The following is a 14,289-nucleotide window of genomic DNA, read 5'->3' as shown; positions in this document are numbered from 1 at the left end:
GGGGTGGGAGGCTTGTTTTTCAGTAGATACTTCTTGATTGGCCAGTGAGTCAATAAGGTTGTTACATTCTCTGAGCCAGGAGAAGGCTATATAAGCCCTGATGTGTAGCTTTGTTTTGGGGCTCACTTTGAGAAGTGTTCTGTGATTTGATATGGATTCTGGGAAGCCGTTGTCCAGAGCCACCTGGCTTTGAAAAACCCAGATGTTGAAACCCAGATGTTGATTGGGTATGGATGTAATGGTTGGACAGTTTGGAAATCTGTCTACTTGATCTGTTTCTGTCTTGATAATTCTGTCTATATATTCTGAAGTTCGGGGTGCTGACCTCTTTCCCGTGACCTAGGTAAACGATATATGTTTGATTGATTAAAGTAAGGTTGTTAACCCATTTTGAGATGCTTTCCTTTATCAAAGCAGATCCAAGAACCTGTATTGGCAGACACCCTGGGGACACTGGGGTGCTTGCTGCTACAACAAGAAACAGAAAAGTATCCACATTTTTAAAGGAAAAGTTAAGTGAATTACAGATTTCACTGTAATTGTGAATTACAATTACAATTAGATTACAGAAGATACAGTAAAAATATACTGGTGTTGGCCTCAACTTTACCTTCTCGGAGCTAGATAAATCTAAGTATAACATAAATAAGGAAGAAGTAAAAGAGACTAATCAAATCTTAGAATAGTTAGATGTGATAGAACTATGGAGAAAGTTGAATGGGAAAAAAAAGCTGTTCTTGGTTCTGTCACAAAACAAAACAAAACAAAACAAAAAAAACGAACAAAAAAAACCTGACCATGTATTAGGGCATCAAAAATCTCCCAGCCATAGGCTGAAAAGCATAAATATTAAATTCACCCTTCTCAAACCATAATGAAATCAAAATTATGCTCAATAAAGAGCAATGGAAACATAGAATGAAAATTAATTGAAGGGTAAATGTAATCCTAAAGAATGAGTGAGCCAAGGAACAAGTCATAGAAATAATCAATAATTTCATTAAAGGCAAAAAAAAATTCCAAAATTCATGTGATGTTGCCATAGCAGTACTTAGTGAAAAATTAATAACTCTAAGTGCATACATTAATAAAAGAGAGAAATGTAAGATCAATGAATTGTTTGTGCAACTAAAAAATTAGAAGTTAAAAATCTCAATTCAGTACCAAAATAGAAATCCCAAAAATCAAAAGAGAGATTAAAAAATTGAAAGTGACAAAATACAGTGTGGCTAGGTGGCACAGTGAATAGAGCACCCACCCTGAAGTCAGGAGGACCTGAATTCAAATCCAACCTCAGACATTTAACACACAAAAAAATAGCCATGTGACCCTGGGCAAGTCACTTAACCCCAATTGCCCTACCTTCTCCCCTCCAAAAAAAAAGTGAAAAAAAACCTAAAAAAAAAAAAAAAAAAATTATTAAATTTATATATATATATATATATATATATATATATATATATTTATTTATGTGTGTGTGTGTGTGTGTGTGTGTGTTTAGGGGTGTGTGTGTGTGGCTGATAACATTAATAAACCCATTGGTCAGTCCAATTTAAAAAAAAAAAAGAAAGGCAAAAACTAAATTACTAGAATCAGAAATAAAAAAGTTTGAATGCACTACCAATGATGATGAAATTAAAACAATAATCAGGAGATATTTTGCTCAATTGTGTGTAAAATGGATGAATATTTGCAAAAAAATTATCCTGGTTCATATTAGAAGAATAGAATAATTTAATAACCCCATCTTAGGAAAAAATAAATAATCAACGGATTCCCTAAGTACAATGTTGCAGACCCAGATGGATCCATAAGTGAATTCTACCAAACATTTAAGGAACAATTAATCCTAATGCTATATAAACTATTTGAAAACTCAGTTAAAGAAATATATGTACTAAATTCTTTTTATGACCTTAGTATGCTTCTGATACTTAAACAAAGGAAAGCATAAATAGAGAAAGAAAGCTACAAGCTTATTTCTACAATGTATATGGATGCAAAAAAATTAAATATAGGAGAATATAGCAATATATTCACATATATCATACAGTATGAACAAGTGAGATTTTTACCAGATAATTCAATATTAGGAAAACTATCAATAACAAATCAATGTCAAACTTGAAAATATCAGGGATGAAAACACAAAAAGCAAGTGAATAAATCAATAGATACAAAAAAACCTTTTGACAAAATACAAAACCTATTCCTATTAAAAACACCAGAAAGCACAGGAGTAACTGGATCCTTTCTTAAAATAAGTATTATGAAAGTAAAATCAAGAGTAATCTTTATTTATAATGGGGACAAATTTGAAATCTTTCCAGTAAACTAAAGAGTGAAGCAAGGATGCCAGTTATTACTACTTTTGGTCAATATTGTACTAGCATTGCTAGCTATAGCAATAAGACAAGAAAAATAAATTGAAGTTATAAAAATAGGCAATGAGGAAAAAAAATCTATCACTCTCTGCATTTGGTAAGACGGTATTATTACAGAACCTTAGAAAATCAACTAGAAAAACTAGTTGAACCAATTAAAAACTTTTGCAAAGCTTCAGGATATAATATAAAAATACCTAGATTATGAGCGTTTCTACATACTTCCCACAAAACCCAGAAGCAAATGACAATGGAATTCCATTTAAAATAAATACAGACTATATAAAATTCTTTAGAGCCTGTCTGCTAAGACAAACTCAAGAAATATATAAATCGAATTACCTAACACTTTGAACACAAATGAAAATATCTAAAGAATTGGAAAAAATATCAATTACTTTTGTATAGACAAAATCAATATTAAAATAATGACAATTCTTCTGAACGCAATTTACTTAGTGAAATACAAAGCAACACTAGCAAAATATTAGTGTTCCAATTTTCTCACTTCGCTAACATTTATCATTTTCCTGTTTTGTCATATAAGCCAATCTGACAGGTGTGATGTGGTGCCTCAGAGATCTTTTGATTTGCATGTCTCTTATCAAGAGTGATTTAGGTGTGGCTAGGAAGCACAGCGAGTAAGAGCACCAGCCCCAGAGTTGGGATGACCTGGGATCAAATCCAGGCCCAGACACTTAGCACCCACCCAGAAACACCTGGCCATGTAACCTCAGCAAGTTACTTAACCCCAATTGCTTAGGGGTGGCAAGGTGGCCTAACAAGGAAGAGCACCGGCCCCAGTGTCGGGATGACTTGGGGATTGAATCTGGGCTCAGATACTTAGCACCACACCCAGAAATAACTGGGCATGTAAACTTGAGCAAGTTACTTAACCTCAATTGCTTTAAAAAAAAGAGTGATTTAGAGCATGTTTTCATATGACTATAGATAGCTTTAATTTCTTCATCTGAAAACTTCCTGTTCCTACCCTTTGACCATTTATCAATTGAGGAATGACTTGTATTCTTATAAATTTCACTCAGTTCTCTATATATCTGAAAAATGAGACCTTTATCAGAGACACTGGTTGTAAATTTCCCCCCCAGTTTTCTGCTTCCCTCCTAATCTTGGTTGCATTGGCTTTATTTGTGCAAAACCTTTTCAAATTAATGTAATCAAAATTATCCATTTTGCATTTTATAATGTTCTCTATCCCTTGTTTGGTCATGAATTCTTCTGTTCTGCATAAATCTGACAGATAAACTATTCTTCACTCTCCCACTTTCCTTATACTGTTAGCCTTTATATCTAAATTGTGTACCGTTTTGACTTTATTTTGGTATACATTGTAAGATGTTGGTCTTTGTCCAGTTTTTGTCATACTATTTTCCAGTTTCCCCAGTAGTTTTTATCAAATAGTGAATTCTTATCCCAGAAGCTAGAGTCTTTGGGTTTATCAAAGAGTAGATTACTATAGTCATCAACCACTGTGTCTTATGTACCTACCCTATTCCACCACTCTATTCTGTAGCCAGTAGAAAGAATCTTTGATGATTCCTCCTTTACAATACAATTTATGATATGATATGGCTAGGCCACTTTTCCTTGCTCTTCTTTTCACTGATTCCCTTGATATTCTGGAACTTCTCTTCTTCCAGATGAATTTTGTTATTATTTTTTCTAGCTCTATGAAATAATTTTTGGTAGTTTGATGTGGCACTGAAAAAGTAAATTAATTTATGTAGAATTGTCATTTTTATTATACTAGCCTAGGCCTACCCATGAGCAACTAATGTTGTTTTTTTTTCCCCAAGAAATATTTAGAGCTTACTTTGTGTGAAAAGTGATTGGTAATTATGTTCATATAGTTCATATAGTTCCTGGGTTTGTATACTCTCAAATATTTTATAATGTCTGTAGTAAGTGGAATTTCTCTTTCTCTTTCTTGCTCTTGGACTTTGTTAGTAGTATATAGAAATGCCAATGATTTAAGTGAGTTTATTTTATATCGTGAAACTTTGCCAAATTTGTTTCTTATTTCAAGTATTTTTTTTTACTAGATTCTCTAGGATTCTCTAATTATCTCATCATATCATCTGTGAAGAGTGATAACTTTCTTTCTTCTTTGCCTATTCAAATTTCTTCAATTTCTTTTTCTTCTCTTATTGCTAAAACTAACATTTCTATTATGATATTGAATAATAGTGGAAATAATGGACTCCTTTGTCACACACCTAACCGTATTGGAAATTCTTCTAACATCCCCATTATATATAATGCTTGCTGATAGATTAAGGGTAGATGTTACTTATTATTTTAAGGAATACTACATTTTTTCCTATGCTGTCTAGTGTTTTTAATAAGAATGTGTGTTGTCAAAGGTTTTTCTTCATCTATTAAAATATTCATATAGTTTCTATTTGTGTGGTTGCTGATATGGTCACTTATGCTGGTAGTTTTCCTAATACTGAACTAGTCCTGCCTTCCTGATATAAACCCTACTGGTCATTGTGTATTATTCTCATGATAAGTTGCTATAATCTTTTTGCTAATATTTTATTTAAAATATTATATATTTTATATATTCATTATAGAGAGATTGGTCTATAATTTTCTCTCTGTTTTGACTCTTCCTGGTTTAGGTATAAGTGCCACATTTGTATCATGCAAAGAATTTGGTAGGATTCCTTCTTCACCTATTTTCCCAAATAATCTATTTAGTATCAGAATTAATTGTTCTTTAAATGTTTGATAGAATTACTTTACAAATCCAATTGGCCCTGAAGACTCTTTTCCTAGGGGGTTCATTGATGGCTTGTTCAATTTCTTTCTCTGAGATAGAATTATTTAAGTATTTTACTTCCCCTTTTTTTAATCTGGGCAGTTTATATTTTTTGCAAACATGCATTCTTTTCACTAAGGTTGTCAAATCTATTGGCATATAGTTGGGCAAAATACTTCCTAATTACTGTTTTAATTTCCTATTCATTGGTTGTGAATTCACGCCTTCCATTTTTGATATTGGTAATTTAGTTTTCTTCTTTCTTTTATATTTTAGCCAAATAAAACTATGTTTTTTTCTCTTTTGTTGCTTTTTTCCTCATAGAACTAGTTCTTAGTTTTATTCAGTAGTTTAATAATTTTCTTAATTTCAATTTTATTAATACTTCCTTTGATTTCAGTATTTCTAACTTAGTATTTATTTGGGGATTTTTAATTTGTCCTTTTTCTAGCTTTTTCAGTTGCATGTCCAATAAACTGATACCTTCTTTCTCTACTTTATTCATGTAAGCATTTAGAAATATAAAACTTCCACAAAGTATTGCTTTTTTTGCATCCCACAAATTTTGGCATGTTGTCTCATTATTGTCATTCTCTTGGATGAAGTTATTGTTTCTATGATTTATTGTTTAATCCACTCATCCTTTAGGATTAGATCATTTAGTATCCAATTAATTTTTAGCCTATCTTTTCATGGCTCTTTATTGAACACAATTTATATTGAGTCATGACCAAAAGGATGCATTAAATATTTCTGCCTTTCTACATTGGATTGTGAAGTTTTTATGTGCTAATACATAGTCAGGTTTTGTGTAGGTGTCATGCACCACTGAGTGAAAGGTAGATTCCTTTCTATCCCTGTTCAATTTTCTCCAGAGACCAACCATATCTAACTTTTCTAAAATTCTATTCATCTCATTGACTTCTTTCTTGTTTATTTTGTGGTCACATTTATTGAACTCTGAGAGGTAAAGGTTGAAGACCTACACTAGCATAGTTTTGTTGTCTATTTCTTCTTGTAACTCCCTTAACTTCTATTGTTTGCTGTATTTTCTCTTTCACCTGATAATTTTGTTATTTACCTACAATATGTCTCAATGTTTTCAATTTAGGATCTCTTTCAGGAGGTTAGTAGTTGATTCTTTTGATGACTATTTTGTCTTCTGGTTTGTAGCAGCAAGCACCCCAGTATCCCCGGGGTGGCTGCCAGTACAGGTTCTTGGATCTGCTTTGATAAAGGAAAGCAAATCAAAATGGGTTAACAAGCTTACTTTAATCAGTCAAATATGTATTGTTTACCTAGTTCAGGGGAAAAAGGTCAGCACCCCAAACTTCAGAGTATACAGACAGAATTATCAAGACAGAGAAACAGATCAAGTAGACAGGTTTCCAAACTGTCCAACCATTACATCCATACCAAATCAACATCTGGGTTTTTCAAAGCTGGGGGGCTCTCAACAATGGCTTCCCAGAGTCTCATCTGATCAAATCACAGAACACTTCTCAAAGTGAGCCCCAAAGCAAAGCCTCACATCAGGGATTATATAGCCTTCTCCTGGGTCAGAGAATATAACCACCATCTTGACCCACTGCCCAATCACACAGCATCAAGGTGTGGGCATTCCTGAAAACCAAGCCTCCTGACACAGGCTCCATGTGACCACATTCAGCCTATTAGGAGGCAGAGTATATTTTCAAATCAAGGAAGGTTCTCAAGAGTCTCTTAAACCTATCAAAGGGCCTAAGGGCAGGGAAAATCTTTAAATTTGCATTTCCATTACATGGTTCTAGGACCTCAGGACAGTTTTCATTGATGATTTCTTGTGAGATGCTGTTTAGGATAGTTTTATTATCACGGATTTCAGGTATACCAATAATTTTTAAATTATCCCTACTGTATCTATTTTTCAGGTCAGTTATGTTTATTTTTCAGGGGGGTATATTTGCTTTCTTCTATTTTTTTTATTCTTTTGATTTTGTTTGACTGATTCTTGATGTCTCTGAGAGTCATTAGCTTTTGTTTGTACAATTCTAATTTTTAATGAATAGTTTTCTTCAATTAGGTTTTGTACCTCCTTTTCCATTTTACCTATTTTACTTTTAAAGGAGTTCTCATTAGTGAATTTTCCACCTCTATTTCCATTTGGCCAATTCTACTTTTTAAGGACTTGTTTTCTTGAGAGTACTACCCCTCCACCCCAAATTTGGCTGACTGTATTATTTTTATCTTTTTTTTTTTGCAGGGCATTTGGGGTTAAATGACTTGCCCAAAGTCACATGGCTAGTAAGTGTGTCAAGTGTCTGAGGCAGGATTTGAACTCAGGTCCTTTTGACTCAAGGATTGGTGCTCTATCACTGTGCCACCTAGGTGCTCCACCAACTGTATTTTTAAGTTCTTGTTTTCTACTGTCAATTTTTGTCCTTCCTTTTCCAAGCTATTGAATTAATTGTATCATGCAAAGAATTTGGTAGGATTCCTTCTTCACCTATTTTCCCAAATAGTCTATTTAGTATCAGAATTAATTGTTCTCTCTTGCATACCTCTCATTTCTTTTCCCATTTTTTCTTCTACCTCTCTTATTTCACTTTTAAAAGCCTTCTTTAGTTCTTTCAATAAGATCTTTTGGACTTGAGACTAGTTCATATTACCCTTTGAGGTTTTGGATGTGGGCATACTTACAATGTTGTCCTCTTCTGAATTTGTGTTTTGATCTTCCCTGTCCCTGTCATAAGAATTTATGATCATTGTCCATTTCTGCTTTATGTACATGGTGTTTGCCTATTTCCTGGCTTTTAAAGTTGAGTTCTCCTGCTAGAGAACAGAAGACACTGTCCTAAGCTTCTAGTGCTGGGGGTTAGGGAACTGGTAACTACCTTTGTGTGCTGGGGCTTTGGGTGCTGGTAGCTGGAGGCTGTAAGGGTTTGGTAACTTACCTGGTGCTGAGCTGGTGTCAGTAACATTGGAGCTCTTAGGTTGGAGTTTGGGGTTCTGGCCCTTGCAGGATTCCTTCTCACTCATACTGCTTTCAAGAGTGGATTATTTGACTGCTGGAGAATTCTTGCCTGCCTGGAGCTGTGCCCTGGAGTTGTGCTTCCTGGAGTTATGCAAAAGTACCAGGAGGTTCAGCTGCAGAAAGATGCCTGCTGACCAGCACACATGGTAGTTTTGCAAGCTGCAGTCTACCAGTTCCCCTGCCTGTGCCAAAGCACTCAGGCATCCCAATTTTGCTTTTTGTCTGCTCTACTATGCTGGGGCTCAGGATCTCCCCCTGGTTTGCTGAGGTAGGGATTTCCACTGTCTTGCTGGGATTCCTTCCATCCTGTATTGCTTGCTCCCCCTCCACCAGAGCAAGACAGCTCTTTCCCATTAATCTTCCAAGCTTCCCAGCCTGTCTTTATGCTGGCTCAGAAATTCCAGGTTTTTTCCTGGGGTGATATTTCCCTGGGTTTTTAGGGGTCAATAAGGGAGAGTGAGATCGACTTACTTCTTACTCCACCATCTTGGCTTCTGGAAGTCCCCAATTCATACTTTTCTTTGAGGTTTCGATGTAGGGATTTTGACTTTGTTGCCTTCAGAGTTTGTATTTTGATCTTCCTGTCATCACAGTAAATTTCCATAGTAAGGATTTTTTTTTTTTTTGCTGTCTGATCACTTTCCAGCCTAATTCTTGACTTTTAAAGCCAGGTTAAAGTGAGCCTCTTTGTTTGGAGTGGAGGGGGCACTCCAAACAAGTTTCAAGATTTTTGGGGGGTGTGTAGCTGTTTTCAGAGATAATTCTGGGGGTCTATACATTTTCAGTTCTTCAAAGGTGATCTAGAAGGAGTTATGTTTATTATCTCCTGGCCTGTGCTCTGGTCTATGAACAACCAAAGGAATCTTTTTGTACCCTGGCACTGTGACCCGGGTCCCTACTCCCTTGAGCTGAAACCTCTGGGGTGCTACTGCTCCTCCTCCCCTGATACTGAAATTGAGGTCTGTGACCCAGATTTAGGTATGGGCAATGAAACAGAGTCTTGACCCCAGTGCCAGCAGAGGGACCACTTCAATCTCTTTCTCACCAGTTGTCTGACTTCCTTATAGTGTGTGAGCTGAGAAATCTAGAAGCCACCATTTCCTCCACTGATTTAGTTGCCCCCAAGGACTATTTGCTATGTTAGGGCCTGAGCTAGGCTGTGCTCCACTCTCATGAAAGTTCAACAGACCTTTCCTGATGACCTGCCAAGTTTTTTTGGACTGGAAAGTCATTTCATCCTGTCCTTTCATGGATTCTACCACTCCAGAATTTGTTTTGAGGAATTATTTTAAGTTGCACAGGAGAACTCAGGCAATTCTTAGACTTTTCTATGCAATGTTGGCTATGCCTCTCTCCTCTGTTGAATTTTAGATGAGAATAGAGCCAGATAAGAAAGTAAAAAGGATTGCAATTTGTATCAGTGAAGTATATTCTGTTTTGTCTGTAAGACTAGTTTGGAATTAATAAAATAATCTCATTTTATCCTCATAGGCATGAAGGAACCAGTGTTATCTTATTGTGTATCTCTCCCAGACTTTAGCACAGTGTTGTATGCAATATAGATACTTTTAGATTTTTGTTGAATGAAATTTAGGATCATCATTATTAAGACCACAATCATCATACTTCCATTTTAGTAATGCCTCTGTTTCTCTGTCTCTGTCGCTGTCTGTCTCTCTCTGTCTCTGTCTCTCTCTCTGTCTGTCTGTCTCTCATCGTGTGTGTGTTTGGGGATAGCAGTGGTATTTTGTATTAAAAGCTGCTATCATCACTGAACTTTAACCTTTGCCTACAAGTAAATATTAAATAGTAAATAGGCACTTTTCAAGTAGCCTATTTTTTATTGACTAATGCCAGTCATAGTTTTTATCTAAATGATTTACTATCATATCTGGGCACATTTACACAGTAGGAAGTTTGTGCCAAATTTAAGCTATCGACACTTTCTGGCTTCTCTGAGAATCATGACAGTTGCTACTCAGCAGGACATCTGCAGGCCTCTTAACTTTTCTTATCTAAAATCCTCCACTTATATAAAAAAAAATGGAAATAACAATGGTTGTTAATCTGTCTAGATGCCGTGATGATTAATAAGTTAGTGAGTATGCATCAAATAGTGGAATTTAGAATAAAAGGGGAAATTTTATCTATACTCTTTTTCTTTAAACTCAGGAGACATCATTTAAGAAGTTATTTCATGCACAAAAATATTTATTTATAAAATGGATTTCAACTTTGATGCTCATATAATTTCAGGTATCGGGTATAAGTAATGAATTAGGATTTCATTTAAGGGGACATGTGTTGATCTTCTTTAAACCTATATCTATATTAACAACATAAGATGGATAATTTAAAAAGTTCCCTGAATAATCTTAGTAAAAAACAGTAACTCAACCTTTTTTAATTAATTTGCAGGAAAAAAATATAGAATAAATTTAAGGTGCTGGATGCTGCAGGTAAATATGCATTTTTTTTCTATTTTAGTTTAAATTGATACACACAGATTTTTCATTCTAGAAATGAAGTTCCTCAATTTGATTTTTATTTGGCTATTAAAATCCTATGATAACACATGCTGATTTTATATTTATTCTCTTCCCATCAGTCTTTGTTACCTAGCAATTGGCTTCTCTCCTAAACAGGGAACAGTATTATACTCACATATTTTCTATCTCTTCCATAAGTTCATGAATCACTCAAGGCTCTTCAATTCTGATTTTAGTTATGTGTACATTTGAATATATTTATGTATTCATGTGTGAATATGTCTGGGTCCATAGGCATACACACACACATACACACATATATACACATTCATGTGTGTTTATAAAGATATGTGCATATCTCTGAGATTGCTAATGATTTCATGATTCAGTTAATGTTATTTGGATTTGTTGAATTGCAAGTAGTCCTAAATCATATGCTCAGAAAAGAACCTGGTGCCTTAACAAGTCTTATGATAGGCATTAATCAGTATTCAAAGATTTCAACAGTTGACATAATCTCAGTGCAAGATGAGGAACCTTGACCAGATCATCACAGGACAACCTGGTGATACAGACTTGTACCCAGTTATCTTGTCTTACTCTAATCCTTTTTTTATGCAAAGGGAAAATAATGTCAAGTTTTTATTTTGTTGTTAATCTATCATTTCTTTTATTCTCTTTCCCAAAATTTTTTCTTTACTGCAACTGATTTAGAATTTGAAATTCTAATGTGATTGATTTCTCATTAGCTAATTCCAAGTCTTGTCATTTTATAAGATGAGATATGATATTTACTCTAGTCAGTCTAATCTATTGACCTGATTTTTGTGCCTCAATTGAGCTTATTTTATCCTTTGATATTTTTTCCTGAGAAGCAATTTGATATGGTGGATAGAAAGTAAAGAAGCAATTGTTTAAGTCTTTCTTCATCAAACATTTAAAGAATAATTAATTCTAATAATACATAAATTATTTGGAAAAAAATAGTAAAAGAAACAGACCTATAACATTCCTCTTCTTATATAAATAGGATCTTCCTACCAAACCAATAATAGTCAAAAACAACAAACAATGGACCAATATCATTAATGAACAGAGATGCAAAAAATTTAACTAAAATATCAGCAAATCACTTGCAGTGATACTATGCCCATCTTAAATTTATAAAAGAAATGGAAACATGATTCAACATAAAGAAATAACAGATGATATGATGGTGTCCTTAGAGAATCATAGACAATTAACTAAAAAACAGTTTGAAACAATTAACAATGTTGCAGGATATAAAATAAATCCACATAAATTATCAGCATTTCTGCATATTACCAATAAAGTCTAGCAAGAAGAAGTAGAAAGAGAAAATAAATCCAAAATAACTGCAGACAATATAAAATAAAATCAAGTTAGCCATTAATTAGGGATTAAACATATTATAGTATATGTATATGTTGTTGTTGTTCCATTATCTCAATCCTATCTAACTTTTTAAGATTTATTTGGACTTTTCTTGACAAAGATACCAGAATAGTTTGCCATTTCCTTCTCCAGCCTATTTTGTGGATGAGGAAACTGAGGCAAACAGGTTAAGTGACTTGCCTGGGATCACACGACTAGTAAGTTCCTGAGGCCACATTTGAACTCAAGCTTTTCTCACCGCATGCCAGTACTCTATCCACTGCTTCACCTACCTGTCCCATATATGAAGATAGTAGAATATTAGTTTAAGAAATAGTAAATGGGCACTGGACCCAGTGTCGGGATGACCTGGGGGATCAAATCCAGGCTCAGATACTTAGCACCACACCCAGAAATAACTGGCCGTGTAACCTTGAGCAAGTTACTTAACCCCAATTGCTTTAAAAAAAAAAAAAGAAAAAGAAGAAATAGTAAATGGGAGGGGTTCAGAGAAACTTGAGACTTGTATGTAATGAAGCAGAATAAAGTGAACAGAACCATGAGAATAGGTTTTCCAATAACAACATCATAAATATAACACTGAAATATTTAAGTCTGATCAATGCAATGACCAAGAATTATTAAGTAATCCCGTTATTCACCTCTTAACATTGAGATGACGCATTCAATAGCAAAAGTGAGATATTAATTTTTAGATATAAACATTGTTGGACACTGTTTTGCTCATCTAAACATTTTTGTTATAAAATAATATTTATTTTTAATTTAAACTGGGTATGGGAGATAAAGGAGAAAATGATTAAGTATTAATTTAAAACAAGATGGAAAAATATGAAAGGTAATATGTCCTCAGAAGTCATTTCTAGTTTTTGATCTAGGATCTATGATGTTATGATTTTTGAATAAAGAAAGATTGGGGCTGGTCAAAGATATGAATAAACTATGCCCCTTCTCTCCAAAGTATAGCAAATGTTCTGAAAGACAGAGTCTGCAATATTTCATTAATGAGAAATCCAAAGCAAATCCAAAGAAAATGCCTATCATTTTGAGTAAAAATAATGAGTTTTCATGAAATCCCATCCAAATTGAAAATAGAAGAATAAAAAAGGTTAAAGATTTGGAAGTACAGGCTAACACTATGGTGTTGATAAAATAACAGAAGAAAGCAGGACATTTGGTACCAGGTCCAACTATAACTCGAGAAACTAGAAGATCTTTAACTGGGTTGATTTTGTGCAACACATGTCACATACAGTTTACCTCACTTTGTTTAACTGTCATTTTTCTGTCCTTTTGAATCCTAGCATTGTTCAATTCACCTTTATTAATGCTTTAAATTGATCTCCAAAAGAAAATATGGGAAAGAAGAGGCATTAGGTTCCCTACCAAACTGAAAGTCTACAGAGCTATTGTCTTGACTTCTTTGTTTTATGCCTTTGAAGCCTGGACAATATACCAGTGCCTTGCCAGGAAAGTGAATTGTTTCCATTTGAATTGTGTTAGAAAGATTCTGAAGATCACCTGGCAAAATAAATCCCAAGCATTCAAGTTCTACTGCAGACAGTGCAATTCTGATGGGTAGGCCATGTAGCTTGAATACCAGACATTATATTGACTAAAAGATTATTTTACAGAGAACTTACTCACATGGTAGTTAGAAGTGATACAAAGGCACTCCCAAGGTCTCTCTGAAGAACTTTGAAATCAATTGTGTGATATGGGCGATGTTGGCAAAGGATTGCCCTGTGTGGTGTGACACATAGTAGAAGGCACTGTGCTCCATGAGAGCAGCAAAATTACAGTAGCACAAAAGAAATATGAGATGTAAAAATCTAGAGAAATAGTCACTCTAAATGTTCATGTGGATTATTTCTGCCTGATGCATGGTACAGCCTCCCAAGCATTCATATTGGTCTTATCATCCATAATCAAACACACTGTATCTTTTCTCCAACATAAGGATGCTATTTTGGGCTTCTTCAGGAATGAATTTCAGTGGTGGATTGTTCCTGTCTACTGCCAATGCTTTCCTAGTGGTTTAACAGTCATATCTCTGTGGAGATAGATAACCTAATTTATTACTTTCCTTATAGATTTGTTATCTAAATCATCAGATAAATCAGTTTAAAATTTTATTTGTGATTTTTCCAAAAATTGTTTTAGAAACAAAAGCAATTTTTATTCTAGCTGTATCAAGTGCTT

At 34.3% G+C, this 14,289-nt stretch overlaps 1 pseudogene; it reads right to left on the bottom strand.

Annotated features, from left to right (window-relative positions):
- LOC138151345 (flotillin-1 pseudogene) overlaps positions 1-8,187 on the bottom strand; it is a 15,024-nt pseudogene extending 6,837 nt beyond the window's left edge.
- Between the last annotated feature and the right edge of the window lie 6,102 nt (positions 8,188-14,289).

This window comes from Petaurus breviceps, unplaced genomic scaffold (genome assembly GCF_028583685.1).
Source record: "Petaurus breviceps papuanus isolate PSGF00001 unplaced genomic scaffold, PetGlider_PUasm1.0 140, whole genome shotgun sequence".
NCBI classification, from domain to species: domain Eukaryota; kingdom Metazoa; phylum Chordata; class Mammalia; order Diprotodontia; family Petauridae; genus Petaurus; species Petaurus breviceps.
The sequence above is the reverse complement of the archived record's forward strand: the minus strand, read 5'-3'. Positions and strand labels throughout refer to the sequence as shown.